This window comes from Ambystoma mexicanum, chromosome 2p (assembly GCF_040938575.1).
Source record: "Ambystoma mexicanum isolate Mex_15411 chromosome 2p, UKY_AmexF1_1, whole genome shotgun sequence".
NCBI lineage: Eukaryota > Metazoa > Chordata > Amphibia > Caudata > Ambystomatidae > Ambystoma > Ambystoma mexicanum.
Genome location: NC_090923.1, coordinates 1,436,868,805 through 1,436,886,466, shown reverse-complemented (window position 1 = coordinate 1,436,886,466; position 17,662 = coordinate 1,436,868,805). Strand labels below are relative to the sequence as shown.

Sequence of the window (17,662 nt, the reverse complement as noted above, 5' to 3'; positions counted from 1 at the left end):
GGTTAGCAATATAAAATGTGAAACAGCGCTGTGCATCGCGCATTACTCAGCGGACAGCATCGCGCACACCGCGCTTTCAGCTACCGGCCCATGCTCCTCTTCAAACTGCATGACAACACCAAAATACCTTTCCATACCTAAAAGGAAAGAAGCAAGACATTATTATTCGAACTAAGAGGAACATAAGAACTGCATATAAAGACTGTAAAGCAGCATACCTACGGAGTCGCAGCAGGTCTGGATTCCCACAGGGGGGGGCTTGCACCTGTGAAGTAACTTGGTCGCTGCTCGCCCCCCACATCTACGTGCCCCTACCACGAGGAGCAGGACGGAGAATCCACCTTTTACAATATTAAGGTGAGGAGAGGGCCCAAGGGGGAGGAAGGAGTTGAGGCCAAGGGAGGTGGGAAAACATAAAAACAATCTGTTATTGAATCCAGCTCTCCTATATTGCAGACCCATCTTTAACCACAGGCCTTACACCAAGGGACCGGGAGAGGGTTCGAGAGTGCAAATCATCCAACCAGTGCTGGGTGTCGTCCCTGTGGATACCAGGTGAGCGTAACAGAACGCAAAGCCTCAATAATATAATCCACCTGGGCGTCATGGAGATTTCAGAGACTGACCAGTTAGTTCAGTTGTTGGGACAATTACGCGCTTGGGTACATTCAGCCAGGCAAGAAACCAATGCTCTTAGGAGGGATTTGATTGTTACTAAGGATCGTACCCGATGAAATAAGTAGAGAAATGCTCCAATCACAGGCAGGACAGACCCCATTGCCTGGTAACATTCCGCCAGCACTTGTACCAACTTCTTCCACCAATCCAGTACAAATAACCCTTCCTGGGGCAGTTCCTTTAGCTCCACCTGAACGATTTACAGGGGACCCCAAGAAGTACGCAATTTTCATGAACCATTGTCATCATTTCCTTTGCCGACCTGGGGCTTTTCCTAACGACCAAGCGTGGGTTGCTTTTGTCTTGTTATATCTGAGTGGCAGTGCTGCGGATTGGTCGGTACCCTTGGTAAATCAGGATAACCCGTTGTTACATGACTTTGGGGGTTTCCGGATGGAAATGGAAAAACACTTTGCTCGTCATACCCAAGGCCAAGCATTAGACAACAAACTTGTCACTCCGTCAAGGAAGTCAAGACTTGCTTACATATATTGCAACATTTAACAGACTAGTCGTTGAAGCTGGGTGGCCTGAGGAAAAAAGGACCACACTATTTCATCGGGGTCTATGAGGGGAACTAAAGAATGTCCTTGCTCAAGTGGTTAACCCACCTAAAGACTGTGGAGAATTCATCAACCTTGTGGTGCAATTAGATCACAGATTACAAGACCGAAAAGCGGACCGGATAAGGTTAGACACCCGAGCTGTCTATGTCCGGTCAAAGGATAATGTTCCACGTACATTGGAAAGCACGGTAGAACCACCCATGCAAATCGGAGGTGTACGGCCCCCTTTAACTAAAACTGAAAGAGACAAGAGAAGGCAACAGCAATTATGCTTATATTGCGGAAAAGCAGGCCACTTCCTCAAGGAATGTCCAGTGAAACCACCAAGGAGAACTGTTGGAGCCACAGAGAAGGAAGATAATAACAAGGAGTCGGAAAATGACCAAGCCCGGCAAGCGTAGAGGTCCGCTTGTCGAGCGAGAAGGATGAGCCACAGACCTCACACTTTGCATTACCAGTAATTTTGATCAATCGCCAACAACCGTCTCAGATGCATGCTGTCGAAGCATACATAGACAGCGGAGCAGTTGGGAATTATGTAGACCAAGATCTGGCAGCAGAGATGGGGCTTCCCTTATGCTCTAAGTCGACGACTGAAAAAGTTACTACTGTTGATGGGACAGAAATAGCTTCCAGACCAGTAACCCAATGCACAGCAGCACTAACTCTACTGTGCCAGGATGGACACCGAGAATCTATTGCATTCGATCTCATCAAAGCTCCAAAGTTTCGACTAATCTTAGGGATGCCATGGTTGGTAGCTCACAACCCTCTAATAGATTGGCGTGCCAAAAAGTTGGCCTTTTCCGATGATTGTGCTCGCACCTGTTATTACCAAGAAAAGGGGAAAACAAACTTATGTACATCTGCGACTCTCCGTACAGAGGCGATTGTACTAGGTGTGACTAGTACTCTACCAAATGAATACCAAGATTTTTAAGACGTGTTCCAGAAAGAACAAGCCAATACTCTACCACCGCACAGGCCCTACGATTGTCAGATCGACCTCATACCTGGTGCGCAATTTCCTTGTGGTCGAATCTATGCACTTACTGAACCAGAAAACCTCCATTTGAAATCTTATCTTAATCAGTACCTGGCAAATGGATTTATCCGCCCATCTAAATCACCGGCAGCCCGTCCCTTATTCTTCGTACCAAAGAAGGAAGGAGATTTGAGGACTTGCATCGACTATCGCGCATTAAACCAGATCACAGTAAAAAAAGGTTCTCCAGCATGGGGTCTGGCATGGATTCACATGCTCATGAATATTCCCCGTCGTCAGGCTGGGAATCCTCGGTAAAGAAAAAAACCAGTATCAGTTTCGTTTCTGATCTGTCTTTCGTAGTAGTAACCAATCACTGGTCTCTGCGTCATACTGACCACCGCCAATGACTGCCCTCTACCTAAGCCCCGCCTCTGGCAGCCATCTTCAGATTTTTACCGCATGTTCATGTGTTGGAATCCTCGTGCTATTGCTCTCGAGCGTTAGTGCTATTTTTTCACGTTTTTTTCTCAAAAACTTCGTTTTTTCGGTCAAAAGAGCCTCAAGCTCCACCGACTCACTATCCGATCAACGGGGACCCGTGTCGGATTCGTCTGCGCCCCTCAAGGGTGAAGATTCGTCGAGCTACGCTTTTGGAGGACTCCAGAAGTTTCTCAGGCCCGGTCATGGCCCAGGAGAAGGGAAGCTCGACGCCCGGAAAGCTGTTCAGGGTCTGCCCTGGATGCCAGCTGCAGAACGTCTTCAAGGAGGACGAACACTCCTTTTGTCTCTACTGCCTACATGAGGACAAGACGCACGTGGAGAAGGACTGTGCGTTTTGCGGCAACATGTCGGAGCGGACCATGAAGGACCGCCATCAACGTCTCGCCAACTGGCTAGAAGGGAAGAGCCCGTCCGGCGAGAAGAAGAAGAAGAAATCTGAGCGGTCTTCTAAGTCCTTTGAGGACGCCCCGGCGACGGGGGTCCAACATAAGGCCAAGCACCGCGAGTCCGCTGGCACCGGGAGCGCCGAACGGTCGGGCTCTACGGTCGCCAGGCAGGGCGCACCCTCCCCGGCACCATCAACCACGAGCCAACGCTCTGGGTCGGGTAAGAGGAAGGCCGAGCACCCGGCGAAGCTCCTGGAGAGGCCCCGGTCGAGCTCGAAGGCCCCATCGGAGGGGGAGCGAGGCGGTGTCCCCCCCCCTCAAGGATAAGGCGGTGAGCGCACCTAAGGTGGTGAAGGCCTTAATCCATCCGGCCAAGCCCTCTATCGAAACTGTCGCGGCGGCCCTGGCTCAGCCTGGGCAGGCTACACCAGTGGTGGCGACCTCGGGGCTCAGAGTCTCCCTGCCACCTCGGAGGGAGTCATCTTTTGTGCCCATCGATAGGACCCCCGTGAAATCCCCCGTGGGGAAGAAAAAGGGGGGGCAGGGCGTCGTCGTAGATTCGGCCTCAACCTCGGAGGAGGAGCTGGTCGAAGTCTTAAGCCACGGCCTCGGCGTGGAAGAAGACCGACCCGTCGGGATGGATCCCGACGCAGGTGACGACGACATCGTCGAGGGTACCGACGGGGTCCCTGATCGCCCGTCGGATTCCCCTCTGCCAGCGCCGCGAGACAACTCGGCGGCCATTTTGTTGGCTATACAGTCCTTATGCTCAGAGATAAGGACGAGACTACCGTTGCCGACGGAACCTCTCCCGTCGGGGGACCCAGAACCGGGACCTTCTGGTGTTCCCCCTACCAAGAAAAGAAGGATCCACCCTCCGCCTCCTTTTCAGCCGTCGCGCCCCTTCCAGCCCTCCTCCCCGTCCACCCGAGGGGATGATACGGGGACTGACACGGCAGCGACGGGTACGGACGACGAGGTATACGACGAGGATGTACCGTCGTCGCCTCCCACCAGGGCTTCTCGCCCGACGAGATTGGATCGTTCCACTCCATGATCTCCAGGGCATCCGAGCTTTTTCAACTCTGCCCTGAGGAGAAGAAGGAAGGTTTCCTTTATCAGCGGCGCGAGGCCAAGAGGAAGACGGTCCTCTCAGTGCCTCTATTGGACGACATTTGGGATGAGGGCCTCACCCTCCTCAAGAACCCTTCCACGACACCAGCTAGAAGAGACCGGTACGAGAAGAAGTACCGGGTCCCGGACACGGCCCCCCTGTGCCTCCGGGCGCAGCCTACCCCGGACTCCGTCGTCTCCGCGGCAGCCAGGAAGAAAGCGGGGGGGGTGCGGCCTCCACATCGACTTCCCCACCGGACGGTGAGGGAAAGAAATTGGACGCTATGGGACGCAGAGTCATCTCGACGATTAAAGCGGCCAACGCCTTGGCTATCGTGGCCCGCTACGACAGGGAGCTCTGGTACAAACTGGCTCCCCTGCTGGACTTCCTGCCGGACGACAAGAGGACAGAGGCCCTGGAGATCCTGCAGGAAGGTGAGGTGGCTTCGGACCACGCCATTACCGTTGCGACGGACATCGCCGACACTGGGTTCCGCCAGTTGGGCAACGGCGTTTGCCTTAGGCGGCGTGGATGGCTCAAGGCTACGGACTTCCGCCAAGACGTTCAGACCAGAGTCCTGGACATGCCCTTCGATGGGAACAACCTGTTTGGCAAAACAGTGGACGATTCCCTTCAGGCCATTAAAGCGGACACTGAGACGGCCCGGGCCCTGGGAGTTCTGCAGCAACGACGGACGCCCTTTCGGAGCAGCGGAGGCAAGGGCGCCTCCAAAGGTTCCGGCGGCGGTTTCTCCACCTACCGTCAAGCGGCCCGCTCGTCGTCTCAGGAGGCCTACAGAGGACGAGGCAAGTCTGGCGGACTCCGCCGTCGTCGCCAAGGAGGTCGAGGCGGCAAAGCCTCGTCCAAGCAGGATTGAACCGACCGTGGGGTCGGGCCCCCACCGAAGCACCCCGGTGGGAGGCCGGCTGGCGAGCTTCGTCAGCGTGTGGGAGTCCATCTCCACCGACTGTTGGGTGCTGGACGCCTTGGCCCGGGGCCACGCGCTCGAGTTTCAAAGAAGGTGTCCACGCGTCCCCCCCGTGGCCAGGAAAGAACTTCACGTCCCTCAACTTCTCCTGGAGGTAAAGGCGATGCTCAGGAAGGGCGCCATCGAACTCGTCCCAAAGAGGCTTCGGGGCTCCGGAGTGTACTCGAGATACTTCCTCGTGAAGAAGAAGACGGGGGGATGGCGCCCCATCCTGGACCTTCGGATGGTCACCCTCCAGCACGTCCTGGGTCAGCTGGAGGAAGGAGACTTCCTGTCGTCGTTGGATTTGGAGGATGCCTACTTCCATATTCCCATCCTAAAAGGGCACCGAAAATTCCTCAGGTTTGTGGTCCAAGGGCGTCATTACCAGTTCAAAGCCCTCCCCTTCGGTCTACGGTCGGCACCCAGGGTGTTCACCAAGTGCCTCGCACCGGTGGCGGCGCAGCTGCGCCGCGAGGGGATCCACGTCTACCCCTACCTGGACGACTGGCTCATCCGAGCCAAGACGAGGGAGCTCGCCGTGGTTCACACGGCAAGGACCGTCCAACTTCTCACGGACCTGGGATTCTCCGTGAACTACGCCAAATCCCACCTGGTACCCGCGCAAGACGCTCTGTTTCTGGGAGCGAGGCTCAACACAATGTCCCTTCTGGCCTCCCCGTCGGAGGAGAGGACCAGGACCATCCTGGGCAAGGTGCAACGGATGTTGGTGGCCGACGCGGCCAAGGTGAGGTCCATCAAGTCCCTCCTCGGAATGATGTCTTCCTGCATCTACCTCATTCCCATGTGCAGGCTCCGGATGCGCCCGTTGCAGGAGTTCCTGGACGCGCGCTGGATCCAAACGACGGGCAGCTTCGAGGAAAGGATCACACTCGACGAGAGTTTCCGACGAGCGATCCGGTGGTGGGACACCCGCGCGCATCTGACGGCGGGCATGGACTTCCAGACCCCAGCCCACCAGGAGACAGTGACCACGGATGCCTCCCTGGAAGGGTGGGGAGCGCACACCGAAAATCTACACGCAAGGGGCCTTTGGCTCCCGACGGAGAAATCTTTACATATCAACGTCCTGGAGCTCCGTGCAGTGTTTTGGGCCCTCAGGTCCTTCCTTCCATCCCTCAAGGGCAAGGTGGTGAGGATCTTCACCGACAACACCACCACCATGTTTTACATCAGAAAACAGGGCGGAACCAGGTCCCCAGCACTGTCCAAGGAGGCGCAGGACCTGTGGCATTGGGCAGTCGCCCAAGGGATGTTTCTGGTGCCGTTTCATCTGGCAGAGATAAAAAACACCATCGCCGACTCACTCAGCAGGGAGCTGCGCTCGTGCCACGAGTGGGAACTACGGCAGGATCTAGTGGATCGCCTCTTCCGACGGTGGGGCACTCCCCAGATCGACCTGTTCGCGACGGCTACGAACTCCAAGTGCCGGAGGTTCGCCAGCAGGTTTCCCCAGGCGAGGAGCATGGGCGATGCTTTCTCTTTCCCCTGGGAGGGCCTGTTCCTCTACGTGTTCCCTCCTTTGCCACTGCTAATCCGGCTCGTCAACCAGCTCAAGAGGTCACGGTGCAGGATGATCCTCGTCGCACCTGCGTGGCCGAGGCAGATATGGTTCCCGGACCTTCTGGATTTGTCAGCGTCCCCGCCAATCAAGCTGCCGGTGGACGCGGATCTGCTCTCCAGGGAAGGAGGCGCCATCCTCCACCAGGACCCGAAATCGCTGAACTTGCAGGCCTGGCTCCTGCAGCGCTAGAGTTTGGAGGATACGACATACCGGCCGACTGCAGAGAGGTTCTTGCAAAGGCCAGGGCGTCCTCGACTCTTAAATGCTACAGACACAAATGGAAGAGGTTCTCTGTCTGGTGCCACGCACAGAAGATTAACCCTCTACGGATTACGGCTCCCCAAGTTCTGCCGTACCTGCTGACGCTGGCCAAAGCTGGACTGGCACACGCGTCCATCAAGATTCATCTGGCTGCGATCTCCCGATACACCAGGACCACGGGACGGACGTCCCTGTGGTCTCATCGTCTGGTGAAAGAGTTCATGAAGGGACTGTTCAGATCGTTCCTGCCGGTGAAGGCTCCGGCCCCGGCGTGGGAGCTCAACGTGGTGCTGACCAAGCTCATGGGACCTCCGTTCGAGCCTCTGCACTCGGCCCCGTTGAAGTTTCTGTCGTGGAAGACAGCGTTTCTTGTGGCCATCACCTCCGCACGACGGGTGGGAGAGATCCAGGCCCTTTCCTGCAAGGCCCCGTACTTGACTTTTCACGACACGAGGGTGGTGCTCAGGACGCACCCCTCCTTCATGCCCAAGGTACCGTCGGACTTCCATCTCAACGAACCCTTGGTGTTGCCTGTATTCTTCCCGTCGCCTTCGTCGCCGGCTGAGAGGACTTTGCACTCGCTGGATGTGGCTAGAGCGCTGAAGTTCTACGTGGACCGCACGAAGTGTTTTCGGAAGACGTCACAACTCTTTGTGAACTTTGGACCTGTCAATCAGGGGAAGGCTCTCTCGAAGGCTTCCATTTCCAGATGGCTCTCCGGCTGTATCATGTACTGTCATCGGTTGGCAAACCGACCGCTGCCCGGCCGTCCGAGAGCCCATTCCACCAGAGCGATCGCAGCTACCACGGCGTTCCTTTCTGGTGTGCCCCTGCTGGACATATGCAGGGCTGCTACGTGGAGGTCGACGCACACCTTCACGAAGTTCTACTGCGTCGATCGGGATTCCAGGGAGGAGTCCAGGGTCGGCCAAGCAGTGCTGCGCAACCTGTTCGCCTGAGGTGAGCCTGGTGAGGAGGTAAGATGCTTAATGTTGAGTTTGATGCAATGCTTAATGTTGAGCCTTTGCCACCTCCCGTGGTTGTGCATGTGTGTACTGCTATGTATTCTTTATTCATGAGCATGTGAATCCATGCCAGACCCCATGCTGGAGAAGGAACAAGTTACTTACCTGTAACTGTTGTTCTCCAGCATGGGTCTGGCATGGATTCACATGCGAACCCTCCCGCCTACCCCTCTGCGGCTCTTCACTTGGTCATACTGCCACTTCACGTGCTTCCAAATCTGAAGATGGCTGCCAGAGGCGGGGCTTAGGTAGAGGGCAGTCATTGGCGGTGGTCAGTATGACGCAGAGACCAGTGATTGGTTACTACTACGAAAGACAGATCAGAAACGAAACTGATACTGGTTTTTTTCTTTACCGAGGATTCCCAGCCTGACGACGGGGAATATTCATGAGCATGTGAATCCATGCCAGACCCATGCTGGAGAACAACAGTTACAGGTAAGTAACTTGTTCCTTATCCACTGCCCCTTATTCCCGAATTATTGGATCAAGTCAAAGATGCCCAAATCTATACCAAACTGGACCTTAGGGGGGCGTACCATCTTGTTCGAGTGAAGAAAGGAGACGAATGGAAAACCGCCTTTCGTACCAAATACGGCTTGTATGAATACCAGATAATGCCTTTTGGACTTTGCAACGCTCCTGCTGCATTCCATTACTTTATGAATGATGTTTTGCAGGAGTTAATCGACGTTTGCGGCCTGGTTTACATTGATGACATCTTAGTAGTTGTAGACTTGTTCTCTTAAATGACACACTTTATTCCTTTTAAGGGTCTTCCAAATGCATCCAATTTAGCAAAAGTACTCCTGGAGGAAATCGTACGGCTACATGGCTTTCCATCGGTCTTGATCTCAGATCGAGGTAGTCAGTTTGTATCCAACTTCTGGAGGAAATGCTGTACAATGGCCCAAATTGACATTCGACTATCCACAAGTCACCATCCTCAAACAGATGGCCAAACAGAAAGAACAAACCACACCCTCGAGCAACACTTATGTTGCATGTTACATCAAGTGGAAAGAAATTGGAAGGACTTGTTATGGATATGCCTATAATAATTCATTACACACCAGAACTGGACAAACCCCTTTCTACACTATATATGGTAGGCATCCACCTACTTCAGAATTGGATCTCCCAACCCCTTTGGAAATGCCAGCGGTTAAAACCCTACATACGACTATTTCCCAGGGCTTCTAAGAAGCAGCAGAACATTTACTCCAAGCCAAGAACAGGCAAAAGAAATTCACTGACCAACATCGTAGTAAAGCCCCCAACTATCAAATTGGAGACAAGGTCTGGTTAGCATCAAAATATGTGCCCATAAAAGGGACTCATACCTTTCGTCCCCGATATCTGGGACCTTATTCTATTGAATCCATAATAAATCCAGTGGCAGTTAAATTAGCCCTAACACCCACTATGCAGATTCATCCTGTGTTTCATGTATCACTCATGAAACTGGTACAACCCAGTACTCTGGTTACAACACCACCAAAACCAGAATTAGTTGACGGAGAACCAGAGTTTGAAGTAAAGGATATCCTAGACTCAAAATACACCAGATCCAAACTATACTACTTAGTTGATTGGAAGGGATACAGCCCTCAAGACAGATCTTGGGAACCTAGTGAATGCATCCATGCACCTTGCTTAATTAAAAAAGTTCCATCAGAATTACCCAGCCAAACCAGGACCAGACAGAAGTGCCACCATGAGAGGGGCCTCGGGGGGCTGGAGGGGGTGCTGTCATGACCATTGCCCCTGGCCCTCACTGGCAAGTCAGCCTTCCAGTTAGGGCCAGGTCAAAGGCCTTAAAACCTCATCCAAGACTCTCTTGGAGTCAGTCCTGGCGCATAACCATCATGAAGACCAACATAAGAATGGGACTATTTACTTGGGACTATTTAACTTGGGGGGGGGGGGGGGTTCAGCCAACATGGAGGCACACACATAGCTCAGTTACAAGGAACTGAGCTATGCGGTCTAGTCTTTTGGGTGTGGCAGGCCTGGGACTACTTTACCTGGACTACTTTGGGTGTGGCGGGCCTGGGACAATTTTACCTGGACTACTTTAACTGAGACTATTTAAACCGCACCCAAAGAGCAGAACTTGCTTTGCATTGTTCGGCTGTGGGCAGCGTAACGCTCACCGTGTCCAGTTCTTTGATGCCAGCTTACCTGAAACCAAGGATCTGCAGAGAGAGAAAAAGCACTATGAAACTTACCTGGAACAGTATCCTGTCTTCAATCCATCGCCGACTTCAGTTCCACTCACCTTTTAGGTACGAACTCCATCATCCGGCACCGCATGCATCCTGGAATACCACAACCTGAAAAGAGGAGAAAGAAAGACAGCATTAGTAGGCGTTTACTCACGTTTCCTCCTGAATGAAGAAAGCCACGCAATTTTTACATGGGTGTCATCTCCTGGTCAGTATCATTGTTGGAACATTACGGCGCTCGGTGAGGAACATCGCAACCTGCAAGGAGAGAAAAGACACAGGTTAGCAATATAAAAAGCAAAACAGCGACGCGCATCGCGCATTACTCACCGGACAGCATCGGGCACACCGCGCTTTCGCCTACCGGCCCATGCTCATATTCAAACTGCATGACAACACCAAAATACCTTACCATACCTAAAAGGAAAGAAGCAAGACATTATTATTCGAACTAAGAGAAACATAAGAACTGCACACAAAAACTGTAAAGCAGCAAACCTACGGAGTCGCAGCAGGCCTGGATTCCCACAGAGGGGGGGCTTGCACCAGTGAAGTAACTTGGTCGCTGCTTCCCCGCATCTACGCGCCCCTTCCACGAGGAGCAGGACGGAGAATCCACCTTTTACAATATTAAGGTGAGGAGAGGGCCCAAGGGGGAGGAAGGAGTTGAGGCCAAGAGAGGTGGGAAAAGAAAGACAATCTGGTATTGAATCCAGCTCTCCTATATTGCAGACCCATCTTTAACCAGAGGCTTTACCAAGGGACTGGGAGAGGGTTCGAGAGTTCAAATCATCCAACCAGGGCTTGGTGGCGTCCCCGTGGATAGCAGGCGAGCGTAACAACAGCAAGGAGTAAGGAGGCCCCTGTAGACATGATGACACACTCTGGCTCAGGTTCTCAAAACACGGATTAAGGCCCACCTGGCCTTCCACGTTAGTCACTTATTCCAGCGTTCCAAAAGTTCTTTCACAGTTCAACAAAAAGTTCACATAGGTCTCCCTCAGACCTCTCAATCAACAAGTACCTGCTTCAACGCCGATCTCCCTGAGCCAGGCACGGACCTCGCAATCACAATACTTGCAGGGGTTCCCTTCCCCAAGCTTAATTCACAATCGTTGGGGTTTCCCTTCTCCTAACTTTCACAATTCTGGTCTCCCTCAGTCGGGCTCTGACCCTTTACTGATGTCGAAGACTTTTGCGTGTGCAAGGCTTTTACCATAGACCTCCACAGGACCACTTTGACTTTCTCTTCATGTTATTTGCCCTAGTGTATGTTGGTCTTTGTAGTTCAGTACCACAAGCACAAACGTTCAAAGAAATCTTTCTCTTCAAGCATTCACCTTTTCACTTCCGCTTTTGCCAGGGTTAATCTTGATCACTACGCATTGCAGAGTTTGTTCACTTTGCTGCTTTATAACAAAACATTTCACATTTTCGCAGAGATTTTCAAGTAGACAACTTCCTTTCGCCGGACCACTCTGCTACTCTGCATCATTGGCATCACAGTTATCAGCCACTTAAAAGTTCATCACTGGTTAGCTTTCTTTTTTATTGTGTTTGGTTAATAAAAAGCTTTCTTTCACGTCTCATTAGCATGTGCGCAACCTTCACTTGTGAGATAAACTAGTTACTTACCCCTGGTAACAGTCTTTCGATTGGATGTTCCTCCCACATATTCCTCATCTTATGATAATTATCCTTCCAGCTTTAGCTGCTTTGGAATTATTTTACGACCGGGGGCGCTGGGTGCCATCTCGTCGAGTCGATGTCCCTCAAAGGCCTCCGTTCGACTGTCAACGTCATCATCAGTATAAATGTTCTATAATAAATAAGTTCTGTTTTCCCCTCCTGAAGAGGAATTACCAGGCATACTATAGACCGTAGGCTCCAAGAAAGTGTAAAGTGTAAGAACACGTACATTCTATGACAGGGTAGGCTGGGAAGGGCAATGAGGAACGTCCAATTGAAAGAACGTTACCAGTGGTAAGTAACTTGTTCTTTGAATGGATTGTGTCCTCCCACGTATTCCTCATCTTATGATAGACTCCAAAAGCAGTAATAATTTGGTGGTGGGAGTATGAATTATATTTGTCCTGGACTGAAGGACTGCTTTTCCAAATTGTTCTTCCTGACTGGAAGATGAATCCAGGCAGTAATGTTTCACAAACATGTGAACAGACGACCAAGTGGCCGCTGAACAAATGTCTTTGGGCCTGATCATGACTTGGCCATTACCGCCGGCGGTAATAGCCCTACCGCCGAACTCCCCGGCGCTAATAGCGCCAGATCACAAGTTCGGCGGTAAAGTAATTCGCCGTACCCCATTGAGCCCATTCGGAAATGCCCCATTCCCCATTGGGCTCAATGGGGAATTTCCACGCTCTTACCGCTGGCGGATTTCCCGCCGGCGGTAATCGCGCGAATTTTCGGCGGATTTCCCCCAGCTCAGAGCTGGGGCGAAATCCGCCGAAGACCTGATTCGGCGGACCCTTAAATCCGGCGGTATTAGCGCTACCGCCAGATTTAAGGGTTACCGCCGAAGTCGTGATCAGGCCCTTTGACTGGAACACCTCTCTGAAGAGCAGCAGAAGTTGCCATGCCCCTTGTGGAATGTAATCTCAAGCCTTCCGGCGGGTCTTTGCCCGCTAACCTGTAACATTCCCCAATAACCAGGCTCATCCATCTGGATAGGGTCTGTTTTCTAACAGCTAAACCCAATTTAGGGTCTGTATAGCCAATGAATAATTGGTCATTTCGACGAAATTTAGCCATTCTTAATATGTAAAAACAGAGCCCTTTTTCGGTCCAGCCTATGTAATCTTTCCTCCTCCTTTCCAGGATGAGGAGGTGGATAGAAAGTTGGCAAAATGACTTTTTGCAACAAGTGGAAGTCAGAGACTACTTTAGGTAGAAAAGAAGGTTTCACGCTGAGAACAACCTTTTCTTTATAGCATGTGGGGGTTTACAGGAAAGTGCCTGCAACTCGCTTAACCTGCGGGCTGACGTTATTGCTATTAACAAAACAGTTTTCAGTGTTAACAGTCTTAATGGGCATGAGTGTATAGGTTGAAAAGGAATGCATGTCAGAAATGTTAACACCAGGTTAAGATCCCATGCAGGGACTTGGAATGGAAGTGGTGAAAATACGTTAGTAAAACCCTTTAGAAATGTAATAATCAGAGGGATTTTAAAATATAAATCTTCCTCTGAAGAGCACTTGAAAATAGAAAGCGCCACCAGGTAACCTTTAATTGTTCCTATCTGGAGCCCCAAATTCGCCAAATGTAGCAAAACAGAAAGCACCATAGGTGTGTCACATAGAAAAGGATCCACATTCTTATACCTACACCAACTGCTGAACTTGTTCCAACGGCAGCGGTACAAAGATTTAGTTGCTGGCCTTCTGACCGAAAGAGAGATCTCCATTACGTCATGCAGGAGGTCGCAATCCTGTATCTCAGCCTCTCAGAAACCATGTGTGAAGTTTGAAAGTCTTGACCTCTGGATCGAGAACCTGTCATGATGCCTACCCCCGGGCATCAGGATCGTGTCCATCAGCCCCGGGAGCAGGCATCCAGATAGTCATTAAAACCCCAACAGCCGCGCCTGGGGGCTGTTAAGGCGCCAGGCTCATAGACTTTACTTACCTTATGCAGACCATGCTGCAAATGAGTCCAAGCCAACGTGAGGCCTGGATGGGACTATTTTATTACAGGGACTATTTTTCACTCGGGTGTGGTTCTGGGGAACTTCTTACCTGGGACTACTTTGCAGGCTATTTAAACCACGCCCGACCAGCAGCCCATGCTTCGCGTTATTCTGCATCCAGCAGGGTGACGCTCACTGTGTCTGCAAGTCAGCATCCAGTCTTCTGCCACGCCCGCTTCGAATCCGGAGCTCCTAAACAAAAGGAAAAGAAAGGAGAAGAGGTTAGATCACGGATATTATTTGATTCCTTACCAGATTCCGGGCCCAGCACATCTCCGAGCCTAGAAAGGACATTATTTCAGCACGCGTTGCTTTGCCAGCAGCAACGCCGCGTTATACTCGCCAGTCCACCGCATCTTTCGACTCGGTGCTGCCTCCATCATTTTCTTCGTAGAAATCCAGCACCTGGGGGGAAAACAAAAGGAATAACAAGGTGAGCCGAGAAAACCGACAAAGACTATCTCTTTGCTACCATAGGCTTACCCTGCTTTACCACCAGAGGTATTATTCTTTAATTCGCCGCATCTTCCTATGCCGCACCTATAAAGGGAGAGAAAACAGCAAGTTAAACTCATGCAAATTTTACCGGACAGTGTTTGGTAATACAGACTCTTACCTGAACCCCATCAGCCTCCTCCAGGCAATATTCCTTTGGACCCAGCTGCAACCTAACGAGGGAATGGAACAAGAGTGAACATCGGACATATTGAACTCTTTGAACTTTATAGGCACTGGAGTTAATATTCTTCCGGAACTCCTCCAGTACCTTCAACCCAGTGAAGTAACTGGTATCTATGCGCCCCTGCATGCCATGCAGGATGGAGCGCTCATCATTTAAAAACATAAGGTGAGATTACCAAAAGGGAATATCGGAGGTGATTAGTGGGGACAACGAGAACTGTTGGGGGGCCATCACTAAAGTCCACGGGTAGCTAAATCCCTTTCTCCACTTGCAGGAGAATACTTCTACGAGTCCAGCAGACAAGATTAGGCGGGCCAGCCCAGACTGTCATCAACTTCGATGGGCCTTATTCCTTGCCGAATTCAATTTCGTGATCACTCATCGACCAGGTTGTAAGAATGGTAAGGCAGACGCTTTGTCCCGAATCGGGATGGGAGAAGCATATTCGAACCCGGAACCGGTGCCTATAATTCCTGAACAAAGAATTCTTGGGAGAACTACTCTACAGACCTTAGAAGATATTCATTTAAAGATCCAACAACTTTTCGATTCAGCAGCCCTGCAGGACTGGGTTAAAAAGGGCCAAGATTATTCAGTTGTCAATGACCTACCTTACTATCAAGGGCGTCTATTTCTACCACACAAGGAACTACAAGAACAAGGCATCTCCAATTACCATGAAGCTCTGATGGAAGGGCACCCAGGTATTGCAAAAACTGAAGCTAAAATTAAAAGACAATTCTGGTGGCCCACCTGGCGAAAAGATGTAAAGTCATTTGTACTGTCTTGTGGAATCTGCACCCAGAACAAAAGTCAAAAGAAGAAACCAGCTGGTCTTTTACAACCTTTAGATATTCCACCCACCCGCACCATGGCACACTTTGTCTTTATTACAGATCTACCGCCATGTAATGGATTCAACACCATTCTAGTTATTGTGGATCTTTTTTCCAAGATAGCCCACTTCATTCCTTTAAAAGGATTACCTTCTGCTTCAATCTTGGCCAAGGAATTTCTCGAAAATATTGTTCGAATACATGGATTTCCTTCCGTATTGATCTCTGACCGAGGTAGTCAGTTAATTTCGCAATTTTGGCAGAAGTGTTGTCAATTGGCACAAATCGACGTAAGGTTATCAACCAGTCACCATCCCCAAACCGATGGTCAGACGGAGAGAACCAACCAGACTCTTGAACAATACCTACGTTGTATGCTCCACCAAACCAAAAGTAATTGGAAGGACATTTTATGGATTTCTGAATACGCATACAACAACTCTGTACATTCAGGAACTGGACAAAGTCCCTTTTATACCAGACAACTGCTGCAAAACCAAGCCGGGCAAACACCACTAGCTGGACTTGGGGGGAATTCAACCCCCGTTTCATCGAGCAGCCCTGTGCAAGTGGTTCTACCAGGGAGCATTCCTTTAGCTCCACCCGAACGCTTTGCTGGGGACCCGAAAAGGTTCGCCGTGTTCATGAACCAATGCCGCTTGCACTTTTTATGCAGACCAGGAGCTTTTCCAAACGACCAAGCCAAAGTAGCCTTTGTACTGTCATACCTTAGTGGCAGCGCAGCGACTGGTCAATTCCATTAGTCAACCAGGATGACCCTCTTCTTTGGGATTTTCAGGGTTTTCAATTGAGCATGGAAAGATTATTCGCCAGACATTCACAGGGACAGGCCCTGGATAACGAACTTCTATCCCTACGACAAGGAAACCAGGACCTGCTAACTTATATCGCAACCTTCGATAGGTTGGTGGTGGAAACCGGATGGCCAGAGGTAAAGCGAATTACATTATTTCATCGTGGACTTAGGGGTGAACTCAAAGATGTTTTGGCCCAAGTTGTGAACCCACCTCAGGATTGCGCAGAATATATAGACCTAGTGGTCCAGCTAGACCACCGACTTCAGAATAGAAAAGCTGATCGAGCTAAGTTCGAGAATCGGGTATTGGTTAAACCCAATGTTACTCCCAAAGGAACAGATGCATCAGAACCAATGCAGATAGGGGGGGGTTAAGGGACCCTTAACTCAAAAAGAAAAAGGAGACGACAGATGCAGTTGTGTCTGTACTGTGGGGCCTCAGGACATTTTCTACGGGATTGCCCTATAAAACCATCAAAGAAAGTAGTCGGAGTTGCTGATAGAAATCAAACAGAGCCTTATTCGGGAAACGACCACGCCCGACAAGCGTAGAGGTCCGCTTGCCGAGCTTAAAGAAGGACACTCAGACCTCACACCTAATCATCCAATGGTTCTTATTGATCCAAGGCAGCCATCACGTGTGAACGCAGTTAGGGCATACATTGATAGCGGGGCCGTAGGAAACTATGTGGACCACGAAATGGCTTCTAGGATGAATCTACCTCTCTGCAAAAAGACCTCTTCGGATGTTATCACCACAGTCGATGGAACTGAAATTGCCTCTGGGCCTGAAACTCATTCCACCCCAGAGATGACACTGTTGGGTCCAGATGGGCATCGAGAGACTATTGTGTTTGACTTAATCAAAGCCCCGCAGTTCCAAATAATACTGGGGATACCTTGGTTGGAAACACATAATCCTTGTATTGATTGGCGAGAGAAGAGTGTAACCTTCCCGTAGTGTGCACACACCTGTTACCTGGAAAAAAACCTTAAACAAAAGCCTGGCCACAGTCGCTAATCCAGTCATGCAGTTACCTAAGGAATATCAAGAATAGAAGGATGTTTTCCAAAAAGAACAGGCAAACACCTTACCACCTCATAGATCATACGATTGTCAAATCGACCTCATACCCGGTGCACAACCTCCATGCAGTAGAATCTACGCCCTTACGGAACCCGAAAACGGTCACCTATGACAATACTTGGACCAATACCTTGCTAATGGCTTCATTCGTCCATCTAAGTCCCCTGCATCTTCAGCTTTATTCTTCGTGCCCAAAAAGGAAGGTGACCTCAGAACGTGCATAGACTACCGCG

General features: G+C 50.8%; 1 protein-coding gene across 1 annotated transcript in view; it reads right to left on the bottom strand.

Annotated features, from left to right (window-relative positions):
- Window positions 1–17,662, bottom strand: part of LOC138567590 (zinc finger protein 721-like) — a 117,958-nt gene that overhangs the window by 13,929 nt on the left and 86,367 nt on the right. The gene's annotated exons all lie outside the window — the stretch shown is intronic.